At 49.3% G+C, this 14267-nt stretch overlaps 1 protein-coding gene across 8 annotated transcripts in view; it reads right to left on the bottom strand.

Annotated features, from left to right (window-relative positions):
• Positions 1-14267, bottom strand: part of ctnnd2a (catenin (cadherin-associated protein), delta 2a) — a 163143-nt gene that overhangs the window by 138476 nt on the left and 10400 nt on the right. The gene's annotated exons all lie outside the window — the stretch shown is intronic.

Raw genomic sequence — 14267 nt, 5'->3', positions numbered from 1 at the left:
GCTGACCCTGAGCTAATCCAGCATCTCTGGGCATGAACGTTAATGTAGTAATGTAGTTTTATAAAAGAAAGAGCACATTCTGCACAAACCTGGTTTCCTGCTTCACGGTTTCCACTGGATGCACCTGCCAACGTAACGTGGTTTCAGGGCAGCATTAAAAATGAGGTGTTTAGACCATGTGGCTTCACACAAAGCAGGCGCATTAATAAAACCACTGGGTGTTTTCACACTTCGCGGATCGGCACAAAGAGCAAAGTCCCCGACACGTGTCGAAAAAGAGGCGAGAGGTGACGTTCGAGGTCCTTTATCAAATCATCCATCATTACGGTCGCACAGGTCGGCGGCTGCTGGAGCCGGTTCTATTCCTGTCACTGGGTGAGAGGCGGGGTGCAACCACTCACTCACATCTACGGGCCAATTACAGCCACCAATTAACCTGACTGCATGTCTGTGAACCAGAGAGAAGCCACGTGCAGGAAACACGGGGAACATGCGAACTCCAGGACGGAAGGAACATGTTGAGTCAGTGTATTACAATGAACAACAATGAACCTATCTGGACTTTACCCAGAGCAGCTGTACCAAATAACCCAAATGTCCAAATCAGTCGGACCCGACATGCAATCAGCTTTCAGAAATAGCAGGAAAGTTTAGTCCCGATTCTCCAGCCATTGTCTGGAATGTATAGGAGAAAATAAGTGGCAGCGTAAGACAAAGACAGAGCAGAGATTAACTAAAGGAAGTTGATAAGTGGGAATTGCTCCCAGCCTCTCTGCCGCTCTCTCACTTGTCTTCTCCTCTCATCCCCTTTTTCTAATCCCGAAACCCAAAATTTCTCTTCCTATCGTCTTGATCTCTCGGCCTCTTTGTCCGCGTTGCACGCTTTCCGTCTCCGTCTCCGTTCCGATGTTCGACCTCGACGCTACTTCCTGTCTGTCTCCCATCTCAGGTTTCCGAGGTGCCGGTAAAATCTGTGGCGCGCTGCCTTCCTGCTGACAGCCCCAGCTTAGGGAGCTGACAGTATTATTTTAGACGTGTTAATGAGCCACAGTATTCATTATCCTGCCAGTCAATGTGATGAAACCTGCTTATGAGCGATCGCTGCTCCCAAGCACCAAGCAAAGTGTCGCATTTGTAATCACCTAAAGTCTTATCGTCGATTTCTTTCTTTTAACAATGTTTTGTTTTGGTCAAGTCGCAGCTTATATTCTAGGTATTGTCCTATCTTCGTCAAGGGCTGGCTTCCAATACTTTATCAAAGGACGTGACAGTGAATTGCACAAACTTGTAAAGCTTATTGAGTCCGAAGTTGCTCTCGCACGGCATCTGTGTGGCTGCACGTCTGTTTCCCGTCCCCGCCGTCCCCCACCAGCCTTCCAAATGTCAGACGCAAGAACTAAACTACTACTGGGAGCAAACTTTCCAGCATTACTGACACGCAGCAGAAGAAAGTTGGACTCGTGTTGGAGACGTCCGGCTACGCATGCAAATTTCGCCTGCCTGTCTCCGTGCTCGAAGCCCAATCTAGGTCAACCATCTCGGTCGCTGCCCGACTGAGGCGTGCGTGCGCGCGCGCTGCGCTCTCAGAGCTCCGGGCTATAACAACATAAAAATGAAAATATATTTGCTTTTTCTCCCTTAAAAGAAATCCATTAAATATTTAATTCCACTTCCAAATAATTGGTGTAGTTAGAGTAACACGGCAGAGTATATCATAGAAATGCTACAGTAGCAATAGCTGGAGGTATTGATTGAAATAATCAATGCTGCTGTCTCTGTTGACTGCCTGCACTGGGGCTCCTGAAAGCAATCAAAACAGGCCTCGGGCGTCGGATCCCGGTTGTCTGTGAGCGGCCTCCTGAGCCACTGAGGCAGCGGGAGCCTCCTCCAGAGAGTGTCTGTGGGCAGGTGTCACCCTTTCTATGGATCTATGACCTTGTTTATTTCTCTGGTGGGCTATAGGTTAAAACAACCAACACGCCTCACATGTTTGGAAAATCCTGCTCATAGATATGTTTTGTGTAAACATTTGGTTGTGAAGGTGTGTTTTTGGTTTCTAAACTTAACCCACGGCAGTTATCCTTAAATCATTACTTCCTTTATACATTTTCATTTCTCATTTCATAAAGTGAGGATTCAAACTGCAGATTCCTATTCAGATAATTCCACATGCCACGGCGGATCTATAAATTAGATGCATCAGTTGAGATTTAATAATAGCGATTATTAGATGGGAGAAAAGGAACGACTAAAAGGTAAAAATGAGCTGTAAACCACATGAATGCAAGGATTCATTTTTTCCTCGCTGACTCTGGTGTCCTGTGCTTTAACATCCCTGAACTCGCACAGGCCACGGTGTAACTTCCCTGCACATTCCCTGGCTCGGCTGCTTTCAGACTTGATTAGTGGATGCGTAAATAATATATTATCGCATTGTCTCCCTGAGCGACTGTTCGAACTGCTTTGCGACGACAAAAACAAATCGCATGCTTGTCATTCAGGTACAAAAAGAAAACACATTACCGGCCACTTGTTTGCCCTTCAACCTTTGAATCCGTAACAGCTCCGTGTGCGCTTTTTGTGTGCACGTGCTGCCATTGTAGCTGGTTATATCATATGTGTGCACTGTGCCCTCTCTCCATCTCTCAGCATGGGTAACTGAATTATGCATTACTCAGAGTTTAATATAAGACATTACATGGAAGGAAATTTAAGCTATCAATCATCCGGGGCATTCATATATGCCAGACTTTGGGAATCGTTTATGAAAGGCAAAGTTGTCTGTGCAAATCACAAGTGATTGGCTGGGGAAATTGGGCGTGGAAATGATAATTATTATTTCTTCCTTTTCCCAGCTTTACTTCATTCTGATGACATTAGCATTATTACACATACAGTCAGTTAGGATTGATTACTTTTTAAGCTGTTGGGGAAGCTGGCGAAGTGCATGCTGGTGATGTTTCATTTTATCTTAAGAACATCCGAAGTCAGGTTTAATTCCCCTCGTTTTAAGCATTTAAAAAAAACATGACATCAGTTACCATTTCATATGAGCCGGTTTGACGGCTATAAAACTATGTTTGAACAGAAACTGTAATGAACAGATTGGTGTCTGTCAATTATAAATAGCCTCCATGGCTGGACTGCACTCGTACCCAGTGGAATACGTCCCAAACAGCTGCGCGCCTGCGTGTGCGCTCAGCCATGCACGCGTCGCCGCAACGGCAGAAAATACCACTATTCTCTAAAACCACAAACGTTTCATCAAAACACGAGCGTATGAAATGGATATGCTGACTAATACGTGCTACAAAGTTCCTAATGTGCCCGCGGTGATGCCTTTAATACATTTATTAAATTCAACATGAGTCAGACAAGGATAAAGGCCAAGTAGCAGCAGCTTGATGTTACATTTCCACAAACAAACAATACAAGAGCTGTGACTCCAACGTTCCCCGTTCTTCTCTTTACTTCACTTTCCTTTAAATAAATCTGTATTTATACGCCCCATCCAGCTGCGTCCTGCTGGAAAAATGAAGCCTCATTACCCCTTCGCCCCAAAAAGCAGGGCCGAACGTGGCTCGTTGGAGCCGGGGCCACCTCGAGCCGCTTAAAAACCTTCATTAATGTAACTGAAAGGCGAGTCTGGCTCCACCGCTGTGTGTAACCACTTCTAAAGTGAACCTCCGTAATTTTGCTATTTGGAAAATTGATATTAACAATGATGAGCAGGCTTTGGCTGGCTCTTTGAGACTCTGGAGTGGAAATGAGGCTGGTGATGGCCGACGCTGGTCGTGAAAGCTCCAAATATAACTGTGGACGCCATCTATTTGGTATGAATGCACGCACTTGAGCTGTCCATGCGACTGCTGGCCCAGTGTTTTCAGTGTTGGAGTGACGACAGGAGCTTGAGCTTATTATATAGTTAGCTCAGTTGAAAAACTGAAAGTCATTCATGAGCCCACAGAATATTCATGTCATGTGTTTAGTTATTAGAATCTTCCCCGTTTGCGTGTTCTCTCCCCAAAATGATTAAACTTCGTGTCCATAAAGCCTTCGCGCGTCCACTCGCTCATTCCCTCCTGTCACCCGAGCAATTATCACGTGAGCCACTGGCTTCTGCAGCATTAACCTGTTAGCGCTGAAGATGACATGTATTAGCAGCACCTCTGACAGACGGAGGAGCAGCCTGTCTGGACTCCACCACGCGCTTTTAGAGCAGCGCCGCCACATCCCGCCGTAACCGCGTCCCCGAGAAACAGCGTGTGACAGGGAGGAAGATGTAAGACAGGCGGAGAACAATGGGGGGTGTAGCGGGTTCAGCTGATAACCTTGACTGCGGCTGTCAGCGCGCGCTGCCCTGTACATGAAGACATGATTGGCATTCAGAGGGGACGGGCCCGGCGTTTACCTGCGCGTTATCTCTGAGGCAGCAGCCGCGAAGTCCACGTGTGATCCAACGAACGCGTGCGTTTCCAAGGAAAAAACACACAAACACGATACACCGGGCACTTTCATGAAGCCGCTCTGGTCACCCATCACCGCCTCCCTGTGATGTCACATCCAGATGTTTTCCCTCTCGCTCGCATTTCACTCTCCAGTGATGTCAACCCCTGCTCCCACTAATAAGTAGGGCAAGCTACTGAAGGAGGGGGAGGAGGAGAGACGGGGAGAGACACACACACACGCAATCCAAAATAAAAAAAGTAATCAGCAGATGTGTCCCATCTCTTCACTAAATATATGCATAATAATGCTTAAAAGTAGTATTTTTTTGTAATTCTACAATTTCTGTGACTCCAATACTGCTTCCATTTAAATACTAACTGGCTCATTTGAAGCCCTTTATTTAGTGACTCATAACATACACATGTTGCCATTTGTGTCTATTTAGACTTCAGCTTAACCCGATATAAAGTTATATTATTTCCATCCATAGCGACGTGGGCTGTGTGGCTGTAGTCAACGCCGTGAAGCTCTAGTGGAGCGTGCGGAGGCTGCGCTGTGGCCTGATAGAATAGAGTTTATCCCCGAGAGTTGAATGAGAAAACCCGGGAGCTGAGGAGGAGCATGGCTGTATCAATACACACCTACACAACCCCATCCCTCACAGCCTTGAAGGATAGGACGTTTAATTCATACATAATTTATATCAGGTGGCAACATTTGCAAGCATAAACCCACAGTGAGCACACACACACACACACACACACACACACCCACACACACAATGTATGTGCTGTAAAGTAAAGGCTTTGAAGGTGTACGAAGACTAAATTGCTGGAGCATCGGGACGAATCGTTTTATTAACTGTCAAACTTCACCGGTTGAACTGAATTCAAATAGAAAGCTTCAATTCATCAATAAGTACAAAGATATCGACTGCTCCCACTTAAAGGTTCGCCTGTAAAACACAGTAAAACCCTCGTCCTCTGTGTAACTGCAGGCCGTTAAAGCTGATGAGGCCGAGTGCTATGGTCCCGTTGAAACTTTTAGGAATCAAACTCCTCATTATTTAATAAAGAGCAGAAGAACAAAGCACCCGGGCAGTCCTGGACAGTCGGGTCGGAAGAGGTCCGGCTCTGTGACACAACAATAGTAGACGCCCTCGTCCCACCCTGAGCAAAGTGAGTGAGGCCGCTGTGGCCCTAACACTCCAACAGGCCCAGTAATCCATTTCGGTGGGCAGAGCGAGGCCCACCAATACAATCCATTATTAATGCGCACCTAGCCCTCTGGCGCTGCGGTATCCATGGCCACGCCAACCCAATTGGAGTGGGCGCTCACAAATAATGTGTATATTATGTTAATGGCTGCAGGAACAGCCGGTTGAGGGAGCACAGGGGATTCTGGGCTATTTGGAAACAAATCTAAAGATACGTGGCTAAATAATGCATTTATTCCGTTATTTCACAGAGGACTTGTTCACGGTTACATTTTTTCAAAAGCAGTCCACGCTACAGTATGTCGGCGTATGGAGAATCAAGGGGAAAGCATGAGGTGCGTTTACAGAAGGTCGCCGACGTCGTAAATTACTGCACAGTCACGTGACTAGAAATCAGACGTTGATGCCTAAGCGCAGCCCTTCTGGACGGATTACTCATACTCAATTCATGAAATTGTATTGTTATTATTATTATTATTATTATTATTATTATTATTATTATTACTATTATTATTATTATTATTATTATTATTATTATTATTATTATTATTATTATTATTATATTACGTAACTAAGAGAAAAGAAGAAGCCATGTTGAAGACACAGACAACGCTGCTCTACTGTGGGAGGCGCGGCGCCTGCCCGCGAACAGCTAACTCGCGTGCGCACGGGCGCACGCGCGAGCGCTTGGATGTTATTTTCATGCTCTCCCAGCTGCTCGGAGCTGAACGTCTACCTGCTGCTTGTGTTTGATCCCACTGAGAAGCTGTACATCTGTCAGCGGCAGAACGATCCCACCGGGACCCCGGCGCCTCGGCGCTACCAGCGTGACGTCACCCCCTCCTCCTCCTCCTTTCCTCTCTCGCTGCCTCTCGCCCCTTCCCGTTTGCATTCACCAGCCTTCGTCACTCCTCAGCCTCCTCGATCTGCTCTTTTTCGAATTTGGATTTGACATTTTTTGAAGGCGTTTTCTTCTGTGCAGAGCTGTAAACGCAGTACTTAGATGCCTTTTGCTGTTTTGTAATGTAAATAAAAAATGATGACCATGGCACTAATGTGTCATACACCTGTAAGACATTAACCCAATACCAGCATTCAGTGTGCGCGTGCGCGTGCAGTGTTTAGCTGTATGGGTCAGGTGTGTGTGTGTGTGTGTGTGTGTGTGTGTGTGTGTGTGTGTGTGTGTGTGTGTGTGTGTGTGTGTGTGTGTGTGAAAGGCTTGTTGCTGCGCTGGCATTTTCTTTTTTAAAAAAACGTTGTGGTTCCATTCTCTTTCTTATCAGCCCCTGAACACATTCCTGCAGACAAACGCCCGAGGACGCACACGTGTGCGCGCGCATGCCGCGTTCGGCCGTAATTGCCGTTGTCTGGCGATGCCCGACTAAGTGCGCGACACGACATCGTCTGGCGCGAGGAGGCGCGCGCGTCTACCAGCGCGGCGGCGAAAATGGGAGGGCGAAAGGGTGACCGGCAGGCGGAGAAACGCGGGGAGGGGGGCGTTCGGGGCTCGCGCGCCCGCTCGCTCGCTCGCTCGCTCTGGGTCCAAAGCTCTCGGGTGTCGTAAGAGAGCTCCATTGTGCTAATCTCTGTGTAATAACGGAATCACACAGAGAACAATGGCGCTCGCGATGTCTTTTCACGAGCCAAAAGGCCTCGAGGCGGCTGGTTAGCCCGTCTAACTGCGCGAGTACAGACTCTGCACGCGCGCGCGCGTCTGCTCCCAATAAAAACGGCGGAGGTTAGGAGACGCTTCTGCCCGACTCACGCGCCGGAATCACAAAAACAAAGACGCGCCAACACGGACTGGATGGACCGTACGGCTCGTTATGAAACCGACGCATTGTGCCGAGGCACAAAGCGGAGAGATGATCAGGGCGTTCTGTTCACGCTGTGACTCCAGGAGATGCTTTGTCAAATCCAATCCCTGCTCCTTTGTTGTCACTCATTAAAAACACTCAGGGTGTGCCTTCTGCTTTTCCTTTTTTTCTCTCCAGCCGCTGCTGCGGGAGACATATGGAACCCTGCGAGTTGTTAACCTCCAGGCTTGACTGTGCCCTCGCCCGCTCCACGTGGGCGCGCGTGCGTGGGTGAGAGACAGACAGAGAGTGACGGATGGCGGCGAGAGGGCGATCGATGGGCAGCGAGTCGCGGAAAGACACTCGGCTTCATTTGGAGACGGCAACGCTGGAGCGTCATTAGCTAGAACCATCGCCCGCTTCCGGAACAGAACCGAACTATGACGTCACTTTTTTTTGGGGGGGGGGGGGGGTGAGGCAGAGTACGCGGATCCTTCGCGTGCTTTTCTTACAAGGACGGTAAGTTTAGCACATTTAAAGGCAAAACATTCAAAGCCTCCTCCTTAAACAGCGTTGGACGGTGAGTCTGGTCACATTCGGTGAGCAGTGGTTGTCAAGGACAACAAACAGGACTTGGAAGTAAACACAAATGGGTGTGTTGCCAAGTTAAAGAGGTGCAAAGTAGGATGGAAAATACGTGGTCGCCACATTATGACTGCTTGTACTTGTACTTGTACATTGTCTGGCTATGTTTAATGCTCCAAATATACAGGACTTGCGATAAAGTCGGACTCTGGGCTCAGCAAAGCGTCGTGTCAAACGCACTAACCCAGTCAGACTGTGAGGCTGAGCGTTGGCCAGCTCCCATCACAAAGCTGTTTGGTTGGTGGGACAAATCCAAATTAGAACATCCAGATTGCCAAATTCCCTTTTCAGCCAGTTTTTGCCCGACAGCACGAGGAACCGAGGTTGCGAGGGGATCATGCTGACGATCGCTTCCACACATGGCTCCTTTCGTCAGCGAGCCCGTTATTGCCAACTGCCGCACTGATCAATAGCTAAAAGATCATGACGAAATTGCTACACGTGCTCGTCTATTTCTAATCAAACAGCCACTGCTGTGCATACAGTACTTGTTCATTTTCACGGAGATAAATATCTGCTTGTGTTCGCCAAGGCCTGAAATCGATAGTGATTGGCTGCAGGGTGTTCATTATGTTTGTTTAACATCAAGTGGAATTGGACAACCCTGAATGAACGCATTTACTGGATTTACATCAAGAAGCGCATTGATTTTGTTGTCTGCTCTGTTGTCCTCTGTTATTCACTGCTCGGCAAAACAGAAATACTACAAAAGTACCTGCAGTGTAACTGTGTACAGTAGATATTGAGGTATTAGTCCGGTCTGATCCAACAACCATTTGTAGTTGGTGTTCTGTGCAGTACACAAAGTCTAATCAAGTCTAACTAGAGGCCCATTATACTACTCCATCCATGCAGGAGGCTTCGCTGCCATAGCAACCAAAGCAACCTGGCTTATTGTTACCATGGTTTCCTAACGACTGGCACCCTGGACTCTCGCTGCTAACCTGCTGACCCCTGATTTTTGCCCCGTGGCGCATGTGACAAAGACGGAAAACAAGGCAGTGGGCGTCCGTTTGAGCCCGAGCCAGTCGCGGCGAGGACTCATCTCCCGCTCGCGCCTCGCCAGTGTCCACTGCTGGGCACGAGGGCGGCGAGGCTCCGATCGAGGAGCCGGTGGAGGACTGTGTGCTCTCTGGCCTCCCGCTGTCTCCGTGAATGCACCATAATAGCAGAAAGCAGAGACGTGACTATCTACCCATAACACAATTCAACGACGACACACACACACACACACACACACACACACACACACACACACACACACACACACACGTATTTGTGTGTACATACAGTACTCGTGCCTCTTTCCACTAGCTTTACTTGACCGAGCCGCTAAAATGCCTCCGCACGGCTGGAAAAAGGGAATCGACTGTTTCTAAAGCAAGGTTTACCGCAATTTTCTCCCCGTTAAAGACATGGAAATGATGTAATGCTTTGAAACACTTGACGAGATGTGAAAACTTCCGCTCCTGGCTCAAACCTCCCATCACAACAGTTTAAGGCTCGGCGCGCCGGCGGGCTGAGAGCCTCCGAAAGATCAAAGTCAGAATCCTGCCTCTGCTCTTGGTCTCATTAGACCTTATGATCCCAGATTATTCAACAGCTCAACAAACTCCGCACGCGTCACAGAGGGAGAGGCTAAAATCACTGATCCATTTTTTAACCCTGGCCGACGAAAAAGGTTGCATTTCTTATTTCGGGGACGACACAAAAGGAAAAGACCAGGATCAAATTCAGTAGAATGTGTCTTTGAGAGAAACTGACCGTGTTGCCTTCATGGGCTGCTGTTCCATCCAGTCTGACCTCCGGCCTTCTCGGAAGGGAAGTCAACAACAGATGTACAATTTCAAGCTATTGTGGAAGTGGAACACTCTGGGATACATAAACAGCAAACGCCTCAGTAAAATCACAAGTAGGTGTCTTAAAAGTGAGCTGATAAGTTGACCTGTGTGCAGTAAATACAATCCCTTGCCTCTCCCACTTTGCCACGGAAATCAATAGACTTTTTTACGGCCCTCTGCTGGGGTCTGGCGTGTCCGCTGTTCTGCGCGTTGTCCATTCCAGTAAGAACGCCCGCTCCCTCGCAGAGCGTTCTCCATCACCCGTCGTCTGCAGCGCAAGTCAAATTAGTGGAGCTCATATCACATTAGCAAACAGTAGCGGCGCAGCGGGGAAGCTAAAGTCAGACAGTGTGTGTGTGTGTGTGTGTGTGTGTGTGTGTGTGTGTGTGTGTGTGTGTGTGTGTGCGCTTTGCTGGGAATCCGCGAGCCTCTTTCTCCCAATCCTTTCAGAGCCGTCTTTCTGACACATAAAGATTTCCACTTCAAATCTCTGGCACAAGCCCAAATCCAGCAGATTTGGAACCTAATTGGCCCAAAGTACAGGCACGAATGTGTCTTTCGAATGTTTCCCTTCCCTTTGTTCGGGTGTGTTTAAATCTAACAACCGCCCACCCCCCCCCCCCCCCCCCCCCCCCCCCCCAAAAACGACGACGCGAGACAGGGCGCGCGTTCCGCGAGCCAAAATAAATTACGAGTGATTAGAAAACACGCCGACGGAACGGGCTGGAACCAGATGGCGGCTTGAAAATACCAAGTCACCGTCGCTTTGAAAAGTTTTCCTCGCGACGCAAAGCGAAGCGCGGCCCACGCCCACGCCGACACATCAGGCCGCCCGCTTCGGCGCGCGGTTCCCGTCGAGGCGCTGGGTCCATCGAGCAGCAGAGACACTGGCGGGCCCAGGCGGCGCTGGTCGGCTCTGGGGGCCCAGCGGACTCCAGTCATAATTAGCACTCAAAACAGTGAGGGGCGGCTCTGCTTCACCAGCGGTTCATGAAAAGCCTGTGGGGGCCCTTTTTTTTTACCCATTCCACAATAGAAAACAATCCGGCACACAAAATGTTCCTGGGTCCATTTCTCAAAAGCGAGCGGCGCTGCCGTTCGAGCCGCGGCGCCGCTGTGTACATACGCCATTAGACATTCATGAGCTGCACAATATCTAAGTTCATTTATATGCGGATATCAACAGAGAGTTACTTGATGAATTATACATCGCAGATGCAACTCGCAGAAGACAGATGAGTGAAATTAACGTGCACTCGCGGTTCCAGGGCCCGGCTGCAGCTGGGACCCGAACAGTACGCTGGAATCAAAGGGATCATTGCTAGCACTTCACCCCCAGAACCAAGACCAGAACCCTCAGGTTGAGCCGGTGCCGTGTGCTGTTTGCCCATGAAACATTTAAAGCAGCCCGCCGCGGGCCGAGAACAGAGAGTTTTGAGGGAATGCGAGACTTACTGAGCTCACTACACAGTAGTTAGTCCACTAACTCAAACGCCGCCATTCCCCCGTTTGCCCCATCGCGCGCTTCCAATTTGCAGCCTCGAATTAATGAATCAAATCGTCCTTGTCCCCGCGACAATGTGGCTTTACGCGCTTTTCTTTCTGATCTCGGACTGAGATTCTGTATGTGGATGTGGAGCATTGAACAAAGATCGCGTTCCATTTCGCATCCCTCGGGGAAGGCGTACTGCTGATCCGTCTGCAGCGAAAGGAGAGGGGGGAATTAAGGGATCTGAAAGCGCAGATAAGTAATTTAAAAGGCAAAAAATGACTAAAGCGAGGGAAACATACAGCTATATGTGGGGCTCATGATTAGTCATTTGAACAGGGCTATTTGTACAAGGGCACAAATTACAAATCTCTAGGAAGAGACTTTCTCAAATTATTTCTGGGCTCCAAGGCTCTGGGGAGACGGTAATAAGGTAAGAAAAACTGCTTTATTTCCCATCAACCAGACGAGCGCCTTCAGGATCCAGCGTTGCTCAGGGGGTTCAAGCAACCATCTCCACGCGGCAGCGTGACCCGGTCACCCCACACCCGTCCAGCTCCAGAACCGGGAACTTCACAAACCGGTGCGCAAACAAGCAGAGATCGGGCGGCGCTAGGGCGGCTTTGGGGACAAATCTCTGCGAGTTCTTCTCGAGCGGCCCCGGCTAAAACCCAGATTTACAATTTGGAACATCGGGCACTTCCCTTCCAGCCTGGCGGAGCGTGAGATGATCTGTCCACAACAATTGGATAAACTGCTCAGATCCAGGTGTGCAGCACTTATAGAGCCTCGCTGAACACGCCTCTGAGCTGTAACTCACACCGCGGGGCCTCCTGCGCATTAGTGGAGAAGGAACCTGATTGATTTTACAAATTGTAGGGTTTTTCATTTTTAATAAATTAATTAGTATAGCATGAATAACTTTGGTTCCTGGGTGTAGGGATTGATGGGGGAAAGGGCCGATTCATCAATATTAATTCAATTTTTAGCAAAATAAAGTGTGTGAAGGAGTTTGAATACTTTCAGAAAGCACTGCATAATTCATGACCCTCCACGGGCAACACAACAAACACATCCTTCTCCTTTCTTTTCATTTGCTGCATAACTTCATGGCTTCGTGGCGTTTTTTGCCGCTCCGTCGGAGACTCGCTCGCATTCCAATGCGAAAAAACACCCAATAAACACGACCCGTCCCGTTTATCGCTAAGAGAAAGGGAACGCGTCTGGTTGTCGGACATGCTCCGCGACGAAGCGCGCCTCGGGAGGAGCCCGGCGTAAATAGAAAGCGCTGAATGTCGGGACGGAGCGCGGAGAACGCGCGGCGACGTGCGCTTTGTGCGCGGAAACAAGCGAAATGTGCAGCTAGACAGAAACGCTGCCTTTGTCGGCTCGCGGACTGTGAAATGAAATCGAATAATGTGGAGAGCGGCGGCCGCGGATGCGCCTCTCCAGTGTCGACACACATCAATAAACAGCCTGATAAAACGCCCCGCGGACGGAGCATTATTTCAGCTTCTTCCGTCAGACGGGCTCGCCCTCGCAGCCCCGTCCTGACGCTCCACGTGCCGCAGCTGGCAGCAGCTGGACTGGAACGCGGCCGACGCGCGCCTCGCCGTCTGTTTTGTCGTCTTCTTGTCGACCTTTTCCATTTTGCGGCGCCTGATCTCTGGTGTCACTCTGTCGCTTTCTCCGTCCGTTCTTCTTTCCCTCTGCATTGATCGAGGTGGACACGCAACCCACACGCGCGCCCGCGCGCGCGCGAGCGCAGCAAGGCAATAAACCTAGGCGGTTCGATCGGTACAGTCAACAGGCCCTATCTCTTTCTGTCGTTTCCATCATTTCCATCAAATCCTTTTCTACAGATGTGAGCGAGCGTTTGACTGACAGGTCGAAGTAGCCGCAGCAATGCGCGGCTGATAAGCATCAGTGTGCGAGCTGATGGGCTGTCTGCTGATCCAACCACGGGCAGGTGTGACATTTATCCCACTCGGCTGGCCCCCAGCCTTTAAGATAGAAGCACCTGTGTGTGTGTGTGTGTGTGTGTGTGTGTGTGTGTGTGTGTGTGTGTGTGTGTGTGTGTGTGTGTGTGTGTGCAAACATCTTGACTTTATTTGTTTGCTAAAAGCTAATTTTAAGTTTGGAACCATCATCGCACATGCAGTTCATCCACGTTTCCATGAGCTGCCGAGTCCCATCACTGTCTTGTGTTGAACACAACTCACACACACACATCCAGTCACAGGTGTCCGTGTCCCATCAAACACATTATTTTCCACTTGACCAGCCAGGAGGATAATACCATGTTTCTGTGCCCGGGGGCGAAGACGAAACCGGCGTCTTTCCTGACACGCAACATGTCATTATGCCACGTCTTTATTTATTCCCCTCTAACTTCCACTTAACACGCGTGACTTTTTAACAAAGGCAGCTCATAACGAGCGCCAACGAACCCAGTCACACGCGCGCGGGGCCGAATTTTTCACGTGAGGAAATGGAGACAGCTGAGCCGGTTATTAATTCAGCTCAGTGGGTGCAGCGTGGCGTTCACAGACGCCGTGTCCTGGCTAAGCAACCGTAGACGTGCTGTTCTCCCAGCGGGCCCTGAACTAAACACGTACCATTCGATTTTAATGTGGGCACCAGGAATTATATTGTAGCAGAGTGCTTCTCCCCATCACGTGCCATGGTGCCGTTTGTTCTTCACACCTTTCTACCGTTTCCAGCATCCGATGATGCCTCGTCTCTCACTCCCTCAGCCTCCCTGCTTCCTCCACTTGTCACTGCTTTTAGGCCTCTCTCCCTCCACAACGAGCCTCGTGCCGTTTGCGGCG

The sequence above is a fragment of the Betta splendens genome, chromosome 4 (genome assembly GCF_900634795.4).
Source record: "Betta splendens chromosome 4, fBetSpl5.4, whole genome shotgun sequence".
Lineage (NCBI taxonomy): Eukaryota > Metazoa > Chordata > Actinopteri > Anabantiformes > Osphronemidae > Betta > Betta splendens.
This window is presented reverse-complemented; position numbering and strand designations above follow the sequence as displayed.